Here is a 12,389-nt window from a genome sequence, read left to right on the forward strand (position 1 = left end):
GACGACGAGTAGCTAGGTGATCGCGTAGTGCGTAGGTTTATTTTAGTTTGCATGCCTTTGTATCGATTTGAAAATCTAATATGAGATGTCCGGATGCAATTGTTGAAATTTGAGGCATGCTCGGTCACGTCGGCAGGCGTTTGAGGGGCTAGATTTGCTAAGTCCGGCTGCAGACGCTCTTAGATCACTGAGGGGGAGTGCCAACCAATTTAAATCGGCTTAGTCTGCCACTTACATGTGGCTCTGCCCTTCCTATCCACACACCGCTATGAAAACACACACTTAATTATCCTGAAAATTTCATGCACCACTTACTTCTTAGTCATTTGTCTTGTTGACTTTTAAGTCTATGGCCAATTCTCGTAGTTTAGATTATTATCCATACCTAAGATTCTTTCTAGCATTCCATTAAAAAAAGCCAAATGTTTTCAGCAAACATTCAAATTATCATTTTCTATCTTTTTGGATAGATATTAAAACGTAACTGTATTTCCATTCCAAAAATATGTAAATTCAGTGAATAATATGTAAAGAACGGAAATTTATTGAGTTGGGGCAAAAAATAGAAAGGAACTCATGAAAATGGAAACAAAAACAGAACAATGTTTTTCATGGTATGCTACCGAAAAATTAATTTATGTACCCGCAAATGTGCAGGTTTCCTTTTTTTTTGTCTATGCTAGCTATTTGCCCGTGTGCTACTACGGGGGTTATAAGTATTCAAGTACATTAGCACATAATTTACCCGTTCATATTATACAATTGTGTAAATAAATGTTTACCAAATTATACTTGTTATTTTATTTGTAATCACTTGTTCACTTGCCAAAGAAAATATTTCTTATTTTATGTCAATAAAAGATGGGACAATTAAGGCGGTTTTCAAGGAATGATGATCAGGAAAAATATGAAATATTGGACGAAGTACTACACCCGGCAGGAAAAAGAATCCTATTCTTTTTTCAAGTAGTAGAGATAGTACACTCTAGCCCAACCCATGTATACTTTGGCCCAATTCAATCCTACCATATGAAAAACATAATCCTTTCTCCTGAGTCAGAGTCTATGACCATATTTCTATAAATTATATTTAGTATTATCTTATTATGTTACTAAAGACAAAAACATATTCAAGATACTATACCCTGTTATATATCTAAGTTATAATGATGTAGTCAAGTTAGCAATTGGATTTGTATGTTTTTGCTCTATATCTAGTTGTTTACGATAGTATTTTTTTTATCTAGCACCGTAATCGCTTTTTATTTCTTTCCAGGATTTATATTTGTTTCCATTTTTCTAGAAAGCAGGAAAACAAAATATGTTATCACTTAAGTCCTCTCTGTCTTTGTCCCTAGTTCCAGACAATGAATGACATGTACCTTCATAAATGTTCCCTTTTCACGATTTATATTTTAAAGAAAAGAATTGCATGCATATATAGCATTTTTGTCATTCCGGCGCACGGATCAAATAAGTTAACCATTTCCCCTCATCTTACAATAAAAAGAATTTTGCATGCTCCAAGAAAATTCAAAAAAAAATTGCATGCATCTTTCCATAATGCAAGCAGGGTGATGATCGTGCTTGGCTACTAACGATGAATTTCAAAAGAAAAACCAAATGTAGTTTATAAATAAGAAAAATAAGCACGTGATTTTAGTCAGGCCACTAATATCTTTCGCTGATCCACTTTATAATAAGAAGGACGCGTCTAGCTGGCGGCTGAGCGCCCGCTAGCGCAACCGAGCGGCCGACTAAAAAAGGAAATACCCTGTCCCCCGCGAAACAGAAAAGGAAGGCCACCAACCCGATCCGATTCGACCGGCCATCAAAACAGACCGATCGAGCGGCCACCAACAGAAACCGCCCCACGTGGCCAGCTGTCCCCACGCCCCGCTCGCCCCCACGCCACCGCTCGCCCCCATGCCTCAGCCCCACCCACGCTGCCTTCTTCTTCTTCTGCACGCCAGAACCAGATCCAACGCAATCGCCCCCCAGCCCTTCTTCCTCCTCCTACACAGCCGCCATGGGAGCCCCAAAGTAGAAGGAGCTGCTTCAAGATCTAAAGGGCAGGGTGGTCAGAGCCATACCAGGCAGTAAGATCGAGCAGGTAAGCCCCCTCTCCACTTCACTTCCCCCTTCTCCATGGATCCATGGAGAATCTGCTTCAAAAAAGAGGTGAATCTGGCACATCACACCAGATGTTAAACATGCTGGATGTGTTAAACATGCCAAAAACTACCACCTGGATGTGTTAAAACAAGCCAACTAAAAACGAGTTCTCTGGCCAATTAAAACATGATTAAAGCCAACTTCTAGTTATTGTTTGCAAAATGAACAAAAAAATTGACTGCCCAATGCTTTGTTGAACATGTGCAACGAAAAATTCATAAATGTGCAACTGAACATGCATCCCAGCCAACTGAACATGTATCCTGGCCAACTAAACATGTATCCTGCCAACTAAACATATATTTGGCAATACATGTTTCTGAGTGAACACTTTGGAAAAAATGTAGTATATGTGGAAATAAAAAACATGTTTTCTGGCCAACTAAACATGCATGTTGGCCAAAAACTGATGACCAACTAAGACATATATTCTAGGCAACTAAGACATCTATTCTAGCCAACTGAATGCATTAACTGTCAAACTGAACATGCATGTTGGCCACAAACTAAAAAAAATGCAACCTGGCCAGCTGAGACATCTATTCTAGCCAACTAAAAGCATTGAATGTCCAACTGAATATGTATGCTGGCCAAGTGGAAATCCTGGAAATTGAGACGCCTATTCTAGCGAAAACCAGAAATCTGTAGTGCAACATGAAAAACATAGGAACTTTTGTCCATGGCTAATGAAGCCACAAACCATATTAACATATTCACACACGTAATCTTGTCCCACGCATATATTCTGGTCCCACACCTATTGCAAACCATATTAATATGTTCAAATATACCAGATCTAGAACCATATTAACTATAATCTGTCCTCCAATTCTTCTTTCTTCTTTCACCTGGATTTTCCTTCTCAAATGTAGCATCCAATTATGTGCAGAAAAATCTGAAAAGAGCTCCTTGCGAAACGGAAACCTACAGATCATTGCAACAAAACAAAAAGGGAAAAGGTAAGAAAAACTCTGTAGCAAAAAGAAGTCATGCTCTTGCCAGTTATTTACTGCAAACTGTGCAACTAACATAACAACTCTGTGCAAACAAAAAAATTCATAACTGTTATAATAAAAGATTATGCTATGGTCATGTTGCTTTTAGGTTGTTTGAAACACAGTTTTTCTGTGGTTACCAACTGATGACATCAATTTCTTCTTTTTTTATATGTGCAGGGAGTGTGTGGCAGCATCCAAAAACAAAGGAAAAAAATGCTTGATCTCAATGAGTTGCCTCCAGATCTCAATGAGCTTCCTCATGATATGGATCAGCAGCAACCCAGCATACAACAAGGAAACTGGACAGAAAATGGTCGATCTGTTTACTACACGCAGGCAAGTCGTGATGGTAACCCTACGGGCCATGACAATGTGGCAGGCCAGTCATCAGCCCGTGGTGCCCCTGTAGTGGTGTCTTTGCAGTCAGAGAGCCATACTCTTGATGACACAGGAACCGAGGCAAATGTTCCTGGTCCAACCAGGACTGAGCTAGGAGCTCGGGCTGTTGACGGAGCTGTGCAAGTAGAAGAAGGAGAGGATGAGGCTGGTTCTCAACCTATGGAACCCTATGTTGGCATGAGGTTTGACAGCCTTCAAATTGCTAAGGATCACTACAACAGTTACGCACTACGGATGGGTTTCTCTATCAAGATGAACACCTCTAGACGGACACACCGCACCAATGAATTGATAAAACAACAGTTTTGCTGCAACAAGTTCAAGAAGCCCAAAGCTGATGATGGAGGAGCTGAGGCTCCTCCTTACCTGGACCCTATTCCAGATCCAACATCTGTTAACAGTGATGAGGAGATGGAAGAAGAACCTCCAATATTTGCTGAAGAGGAGGCTGGTACTAGTAAGAAGAAGAAGAAGCGCAAACGCGAGACAATAAAGCAGACTGAATGCAAGGCGAAAATGTTGGTGAAGCTGATAGATGGGCGATGGGAGGTGACGCACTTTGTTCGTGACCACAATCATCCGCTCGTGAACAAACCTTCATTGTCCAAATACTTGAGATCCCACCAAGGCATCTCACCTGATGAAAAGGAGTTTCTGCGCATCTTGTATAACTGCAACTTGACTACAGGTGTGGTGTTTTTCTATATCCCTTGAAGAATTAAGTTTCCCTCTAGGCAGTCCAGTGTGCAACTGTTATGGTACTACTGTGCAACTGAAATGGCTTAACTATGCAACTGCTGTCCAACTTCCCATGCTTTTTATATATCACTTTGGGTGCTTCTTGTGCAACTAGATTGTCTTTACTGTGCAAATACACAATGTCCTGTATGCAAAAACTGCAAAGTGTTTTTAAAAAGGTGCAGCTAGGTGTCCATTTCCTGTGATTATCTTCTGTGCCAACACGTGTCCTATTACTGTGCAGCTGGATGTGCGCATTTGTGCAACTAAAAAAAGGATATACTGTTTGTTTTTGTATTATGCAGGACGAATGATGCATGTAATGGCAGAGTTCTATGGATCTGAGATGATGGTGCCGTTCGGACCAAAGGCAATAACAAATCTTTGTACAAGTTTTTGTAGAGATGACACAAAGGAGGGTGATTTGATTGAGACAATTGCGCACTTCAAGGATATAGAAAAAACCGATCCAGACTTCTTCTATAAGGTGAAATATGATGAAGAGGACAGAGTTGTCAACATATTTTGGGTGGACGGCTTAGCTCGAAAAGCTTATGCGGAGGCGTACCACGATTGCATATCGTTTGACACCACCTACATGACCAACTTGTACAATATGCCGTTCGCGCCCTTCATAGGAATAAACCGACATGGCCAATCTTTCATGCTGGGTTGCGCGTTTGTGAGGCAGGAGTTGGCATCGAGCTTTGATTGGGTCTTTGGAGCATTCCTAGAGGCTATGGATGGCAAACCTCCTGACAACTTCATCACCGATCAGGATGGTGCGATGAGGCAGTCAATACAGAGCATCTTTCCAACCACCGTGCACCGTTGTTGTCGATGGCACATCATGAAAAAGGCTCAGGAAAAGGTTGGTTGGTTGCTGTGCCGGAATCCAGGACTCTCTGATGATTTCAACAAGTGTGTTGACTTCAGCTTCACTATAGACGAGTTTGAGCAGAATTGGGCTGGGTTAATGATGAAGTATGAGGCTATGGCACACACGCACTTTGAGAAGTTGTACGAATACAGGTCAACTTGGGTGCCGTGCTACTTCAAACACAGGTTCTTTCCCTTCCTCCAGTCTACACAGTGTAGTGAGGGGTTCAACGCCGTCCTCAAAAGATATGTGAACCCACACAACTCAATGTTGAACTTCGTCAAGCAATATGAAAAAATACAGAACCACATCCTTGCCAAGGAAGGCTGCAATGATTACAGGACACAACACCTTGAGATTGAGTTGTGGTCCAACTTCCCAATAGAGAAGCAAGCTTACAAAACCTATACTAGAGACCTTTACCGCAAGTTTAGAGAAGAGTTTGAGCTGATTGGACGTTATAATGCATTCCAAGTTGGTGCTGATGCGTTTGAGCTCAGACCGAACCAGGAATTTGTTGCGAAATATGGTTCTCGAAACTACTTGGTGCAGGCAAGGGTGGAGGAGGGTTCCTATTTGTGTGAGTGTTGTAAAATGGACAAGGACGGCATCCTCTGTTGCCACATCCTCAAGGTGTTCACCCATGTTGGCGTTGATGTCATACCGGAAAGGTACCTCCTAAGACGGTGGACACCTACTGCTGTACCTAGTGCGCCAGGGACTGGTTATGAGCAACCAGATGAAATGCCTCCTCAATTAAAGAAGCAGATAAGGGAGAGGAACATGATATACGATTTTCGGAAACTAGCAAAGTTTGCGAGTGGTTCTGATCCAGCACAAGCTATTGTATACAAGCATATGCGTGCAGCACGTACCGAGATCGGCCACCTGAACAAGTCCAAGAAAAAGAAAAAACCGACTGCTGCAACGGGGCCATCAGATGATGGCAACCCTCGAGGACCTCCTCCACCTCCAGGCAGCAATCAGGGGGCTCATCATCCAGGTAATTACCTGCCCCAACTCCTGATCTAACTAGGTGTGTAACTTCAGTTGCACACATCATTGTGCCCAGTTGCACACACCATGGTAGCCACTTGGACAGAACATACTGCCTAGTTGCGCACGCTGTGTTAGTTCAAGCATCAAGATAACACAGCTAACTTATTTTTCCAGTTATGCATATATGTGATGTCAACCCTCAAGGACCTCCTCCCCCTCCTGGCTGTACACGGCATCCTCCGCCACCTCCTCCCCCGCATGCTCCTCCCAATGGCCCTACAGGCAGCACTCAGGGGGCTCGTCGTCTAGGTAATTACCTTCCCCCAACTCCCCATCAAACTAGGTCTGTAACTCCAATTGCACACATCATGGTGCTCAGTTGCACCGAACAGGCTACCTAGTTGCGCATGCTGTGTTAGTTCGAGCATCAAAAAGATAAACACAACTGACTTGTTTGTCCTGTTCTGCCTATAGGTGATGCCAACTCTCAAAGACCTCCTCCCCCGCCAGGCCCAACTAGCAGTTCCCTTTGTGCTACTCCCAATGGACCTACAGGCAGGACTCAGGGGGCTCATAACCCAGGTTAGTACCTTCACCGACTCCAAAACAAAAACTAGGGTGAGTGACTTTAGTTGCACATATCATAGTGCCCAGTTGAACAGAAACATGCTGCCTAGTTGCGTGCGCTGTGTTAGTTTGAGGATCAAGCTAAAAATCTAACTTGTTTTTCATGTTCTACCCATAGGCGACTACAATCCAAGTACCATGACAGGCCGTGCTACTGCAGGTGTTTTTTTCAACTTAACTTGCACACAACAACCAGTTAGTTGCACAAAATGTACTGTGTGGTTGCACAGAACATCAGTGCTGGTTGCACAATAACAAAAATACTAAACTTTTTATATGATTATTACACAGGTGATCGTGACGGTCCTACTGCCCCGTTGGAGGCTACATCCCTTGCACAAGCTTCTGATGATTTTGTGCCCAGGGATCCTCCAAGGTCTACTACAAAGGGTAGGGCAAAGAGTCAACGGTACAAATCGGCGCTGGAGCTACACCCAAAGAAGAAAAACAAATGCAGCCAGTGCCAATCTACAGAGCACACTGCTGGTGTGTGTCCACAGAGGCTCCTGTGATTCTGTTTCCTCATTTGTAACTTTGGAACAAAAAAGGAAAATAATGATGTCTTTTTTAGCAATGTTGGGACCAAGTGAACACATTCAGCATCTATGATTCCTCTTTATCTAATTTATGCTGCTTGAATTAGTTCATGCACTGTGTAAAAAAAAGTTGCTATTTGTGCCTTTGTTGGCAACTGGTTAAATATTTAGTTGTTGAACAATTGTATATCCAGTGCTCCTAATGTATCAACAAAAGTGATGATATTGAGTTGCAAACGCGATATTGAGTTGCAAACGCAATTACTAGTAGTGTGCAACTACAAAATCTGCTTAAAAATTGTACAAACCAGCAACTTCCTCCATGGAGCAGAAAAAAGTACTGACCTACTCCTTGTCGTATCTCAGCAACTTCCTCCATGGGGCGGTGTTGTGCACGCTGGTGACCCAATCATACGTCAGCTTCTTCCTGATGTTGAGTACTTCCTTGGGGTCGTAGTTGGGCAGTTGGCTACCATTCCACTCGGTGGCGTTAAGCAGTGCGAACAACCCACACTCATTACTGCAAAAATGGGCAAAAAAATTGTCACATAAAATTAAAACCAAATAAAGGTAATGCACTCTGTGCAACTGCTTATGTCCTACTGTGCAACTGCTATGTGTTCCTACTGCAACTCATTATGTGCCACTGTGCAACTACTTATGCGCACTCTGCAACTAGCTAGATAATCCATTAGAAACTCATAAAAATGATAAAACAGATTGAAGACTAGTACTGTGTCTTAAAAATACTAAAGATTGCACATGTAGAAAAATTTAAAAACTACAAAATGATGGTATTGATTGAGAAGGAATGAAATGCTTATTGTCTTACTTGCCGAGCTGCTTCGGTACGTCAATGTCAATAATCTGGAAGTGCTCGATGCTGAACTTTGGGTAATGCTTCCTCCATAGCTGGCGTACTGCCCCCGCGATGGTAGAGGCGTGTTCATCAGCTCAATGTTGTCCAGCGTCCTGCTTGAATCAAGAACTTCGAAGCGTCCGTCCCTCCGTCCCTCAAGTTGACACTGAAGACCCAATAATGCCTCCCTCCGTCCTTATCGGTTACATCTGCGCACTCGAGCACTGGCAGCATGACCTGCAAGCGTGAACGATTTCAGACACAAATACAAGATGTAGCTAAGAAAAACAGTAAAAGACTTGGTCAAGTTAAAAACGGGTTGCAACAAGTATCTGCCAACTAACAGATGTGTCATGTGCAACTGGACATGCTGTGGGTGCCAACTAAAAAAAGATTGATGATGTGGGCACAACACTCACCAAGTCTTTCTTGTCGAGACGGTTCTTGTAATCAAACTTCTTGTTCATCTCATTCACATTGTGGATCCCTTGCTGTAATTTTATCTGCAGAGATTATAAAACATGGCTCAAAACTCCTTAGTAGGTGAAAGGCCTCCCTCAAATGGTCAACGAAAAAGTGCTACAAAACAAAGATGAGGGTAAAAATAAGGTTTTGGAAAAACTTACAGAAAACCTTAGTGGCATAACAACCTTCTTTGACCCTTCTGGTAAGTTATCCATGATGTGTAAGATTCCAGTCTCAATAACAATTTTTGACAACCATTGAACCGGCTTCATCGAATCAACTAACTCCTTTAAAGAAATGTAGAAAGCACCATACCTGATTATCTCAGGGCTGATTTTTTTGAAAGCAATAAAAAGACAAGTTAGCTCGAAGGGTCACAGCAGCAAAAAAATGTGCATGAAAATGAAAAAAGAACAGTGTGCAACTAAAAGCCCTGTTCTGTGCAACATACTATGCTTTCTGTGCAACTAAGTGGCTGGTGCTATGCAACTAAAAAAGATATGTATGTAGGCTGTGGGGAGTTAGTTTACCTGGTAGCTCCATCATTTGCTCCTTTGTGATGCCTGACCCAATACAAGAGGGCAGCGTAAAGCTTGTTCACTACCTCATTGGTGCTGAAAGTCTTGTTCTTGTTGTAGTCGATGAATGGAGACCTTTGAGATGCTGCGGGCCTTCTTACCCTCCTCTGTCTTCGTGCAAGAGGTGGCCCCGAAGAACTGCTCGTGCCAAGTTCTGGTTCTGCGCATATCGGGGTGTGGCAATTCTCTGGTGAACCAACATCTAGTTCTTGAGCTATTGCCTTGCCAGCATCAGCAGCATCACATCCTTCATTCACAGCTGCTGGGTCGAACTCACACTCATCGATTCTAATCACACCGGCTTCCGCTGTATCTACTGCTGGAGCAGGTGCTAGAGCATCACCATCTATGCCGAGGTCAAAAGATGGTGCATCGCAGAACCCGTCACCATGATAAGAGTTTGATCTTCATAAGGGTTCAAGGACCAGGGCATCTCCTTGCGGCACAAACACGGGTGCATCATTCACTGACTTGGTTCGCAATAGTGTTGTAGTTGGCGGCCTTGGAGGCTTGCACCTACTTATAATGTCGAACACCTCCTCTTGTGTTAATGGTTGCTGAAAGACAGCTCTTGGGGATGGCACTTTGATAGTTGGATCACCTCCTTTTGTGTTTGGCATTGAAGCATCTCTATCAGTAGGCACCTTGGGACTTGCAGTTGCAGTGGTGCCTTCCTGACCAGCTGTGATGGTTTTGACTGTGACCATACTGCTAACTGACACATCAGTTGGCACACTGGTATCTGTAGTTGGCATCTTTCCAGTCTGAGTTGGCAGCAACCTGGCAGAACTTGGCACCCCTGCATCAATGGCTACGGCTCGCAGCTCTCTCTCGTCTCTGAACCCCAAATCTTTTGTGGCCTGTTCCCCCTTTGCGCCCCTGGCAAACTTGACAATCTTCTGCTTAGGTGGTTTTGGTGGGACTGTTGAAAGGGGAGTCTTCCCCTTGATCTGTTGAACTTCTCTGACATTGGTTGGCTCTCTGCTCACTACTGTTGGCATATCAGTTTGAAGCACAGCTTCCTTGACCATATTTACTTCAGCATCTGCACTCACCATCTTCTCCTTGGTTTGAGGCAACTGCAGATTCTTCTTCATTGAAACTGCTTTACACTTCTGGACCACGTGAGGGTTTGCCGTGGATGCTGCCTTGCTCTTGCTGGAGCTTAGGTCTGGGAGCTGCTTTAAATATTCCTTGTATTTTTCCTTTGAATGAACCCAGTCAAGACCCTTTCCTGCTTCCTCCATGTCAATTTGATTCTTTTCAGCATCAGTTGATAAGAACAGGCTCTTGTCAATGGCAAAGTTGATCTTCTCACACATATCTTTGTCGCTGAAATCTGGCACGGGAAAGGTGGTTGGCAAAGCTGGCTTCAAGTTGCAGAGCTTGAACATATCAATGCTGCCCTGAGACTCTGCTTCGTCATTTTTCTTTGACTTTGGCAAATCCTTGTCTTTCCAGCAAGTCTTGTCAATCAACATCTGTAGTGTGCTCCTGCTACTCAATGAATTGCTGCTGCTCGCAGGGGTGGCGTGAGTGCTAGTCCTCCTGGATGTGTTGCCACCTGTACCACCAGAACCAGGGGCGTTGTCATCATCATCGTCATCGCTGCTGTCGCTGCCTCCATTGGATCCCCCTTTATCATCACCATAATCATCCTCGTCTTCTTCATCCTTGTCTTCTTCCCTCTCACTGCCATCAGTTGCTGCGCCTTTGTCTTCTCCCCTCTCACTGCCATCAACTGCTGCCCCTTTGTCCCCGTCCCACTCTCTGGCCTCACCTTCTTCTTCCTCCTCCTCTGCATCACTATCTTCTTCCTTGTCCTCCTCCTCTCCTTTGTCCTCTTCTTGTTTGTCCTCCTCCTCCTCCTCCTCCTCCTCCTCTTCCTCCTCATCCTCCTCCTCCTCTGCATCTTCTTCATTGTCATCCTCATCCTTGTCCTCCTCCTCTGATTCATCCGCATCTGTCTCCTCATCGTCGTCAGCATCTATCGCTGCTTCCATTTCCTCATCTTCTTCTGAATCATCCTCAACAAATTCTTCTTCTTCTTGTATAGTTGACCGCCATCTCTTTCTTTTTGGAGCACGGCGTGATGCCCCAGTTTGCATTGATGGCTGCTGTACGTAAGGATCAATATCTGGTTCCTCGTCATCAATCTTGGCAACTTCTTCAATGAAGGTGCCAACCTGTTCAGTTACAGCCTTGCATAGCTCATTGACCACTTTCGCAATTTTTGCCTTTTTCTGCATCAACACAAAAAAGATTCAGTACTGATTCAGTTAGAAAAAATAATAAAAAGTAAAAATGTCTGTAACTGACCATGATGTGATAAGCAAAAACGACTAATACACACTTTCTGGCCAACTAAAAACATGATTCTAGCCAACTACACATGCACTGTGGCACAAAGTAAAAACCATGCATTTCTGCCAAAAGTTGATGACAATGGTTGTAAATGAACACTTTGACTATCCAAAAGAACATGTGCAACTACAAAAGCTTATATGTGCAACTGAACATACATTACAGCCAACTAAATTCTGAATTTTCGCAACTACAAAAGTTATACATGTCCAACTGAACATACATCCCAGCCAATAGAAAAAATATTGGTAAGTGATACAAGTTTCTGTATGCAAAACACTAACCTGCGGATTGTATGTTATTGGTAACTTGGATGCCACAAATGCTTCAGCTTGCAAAATTCCACCAAACAGTGGTGTCTGCTCCGTGCCTCTATACTCCTCTTTAAGCTGATGTGAAAAAAAAAGAGAAACAGAAAATAACAAGGTTATCAAAATAGATTTGTGTGTTGAATGAAACCACACATTACAACCTGTGCAACTACAACAAGATACTGGGGTAGACAAATTCAACTATACATATATGCAACTGAACAAAGACACAAAAACTGTGCAACACACATGGCACCTAAAAAAAGTTCCTACCAACTGATGCAACACATCTGTGCAACAAGATTAGTAAAACTGTGCAACTTAAAAAAGATGGTGTGCCAATTTAAAATGAGCATGTGTGCAGATTGCCAAACTTAAAGCTATAATCTGTGCAACTACATGCATTGTTGTGCCAACTGATGACAGTTTTCTGTGCAATTTCCAAAAAGAGTGACCAGAC

At 43.1% G+C, this 12,389-nt stretch overlaps 1 pseudogene; it reads left to right on the forward strand.

Moving 5' to 3' along the window:
* The first annotated feature begins 3,356 nt into the window (after nucleotides 1–3,356).
* Nucleotides 3,357–7,438, forward strand: LOC125524964 (annotated as a pseudogene).
* Nucleotides 7,439–12,389: the final 4,951 nt, after the last annotated feature.

Source organism: Triticum urartu, chromosome 7 (genome assembly GCF_003073215.2).
Source record: "Triticum urartu cultivar G1812 chromosome 7, Tu2.1, whole genome shotgun sequence".
NCBI lineage: Eukaryota > Viridiplantae > Streptophyta > Magnoliopsida > Poales > Poaceae > Triticum > Triticum urartu.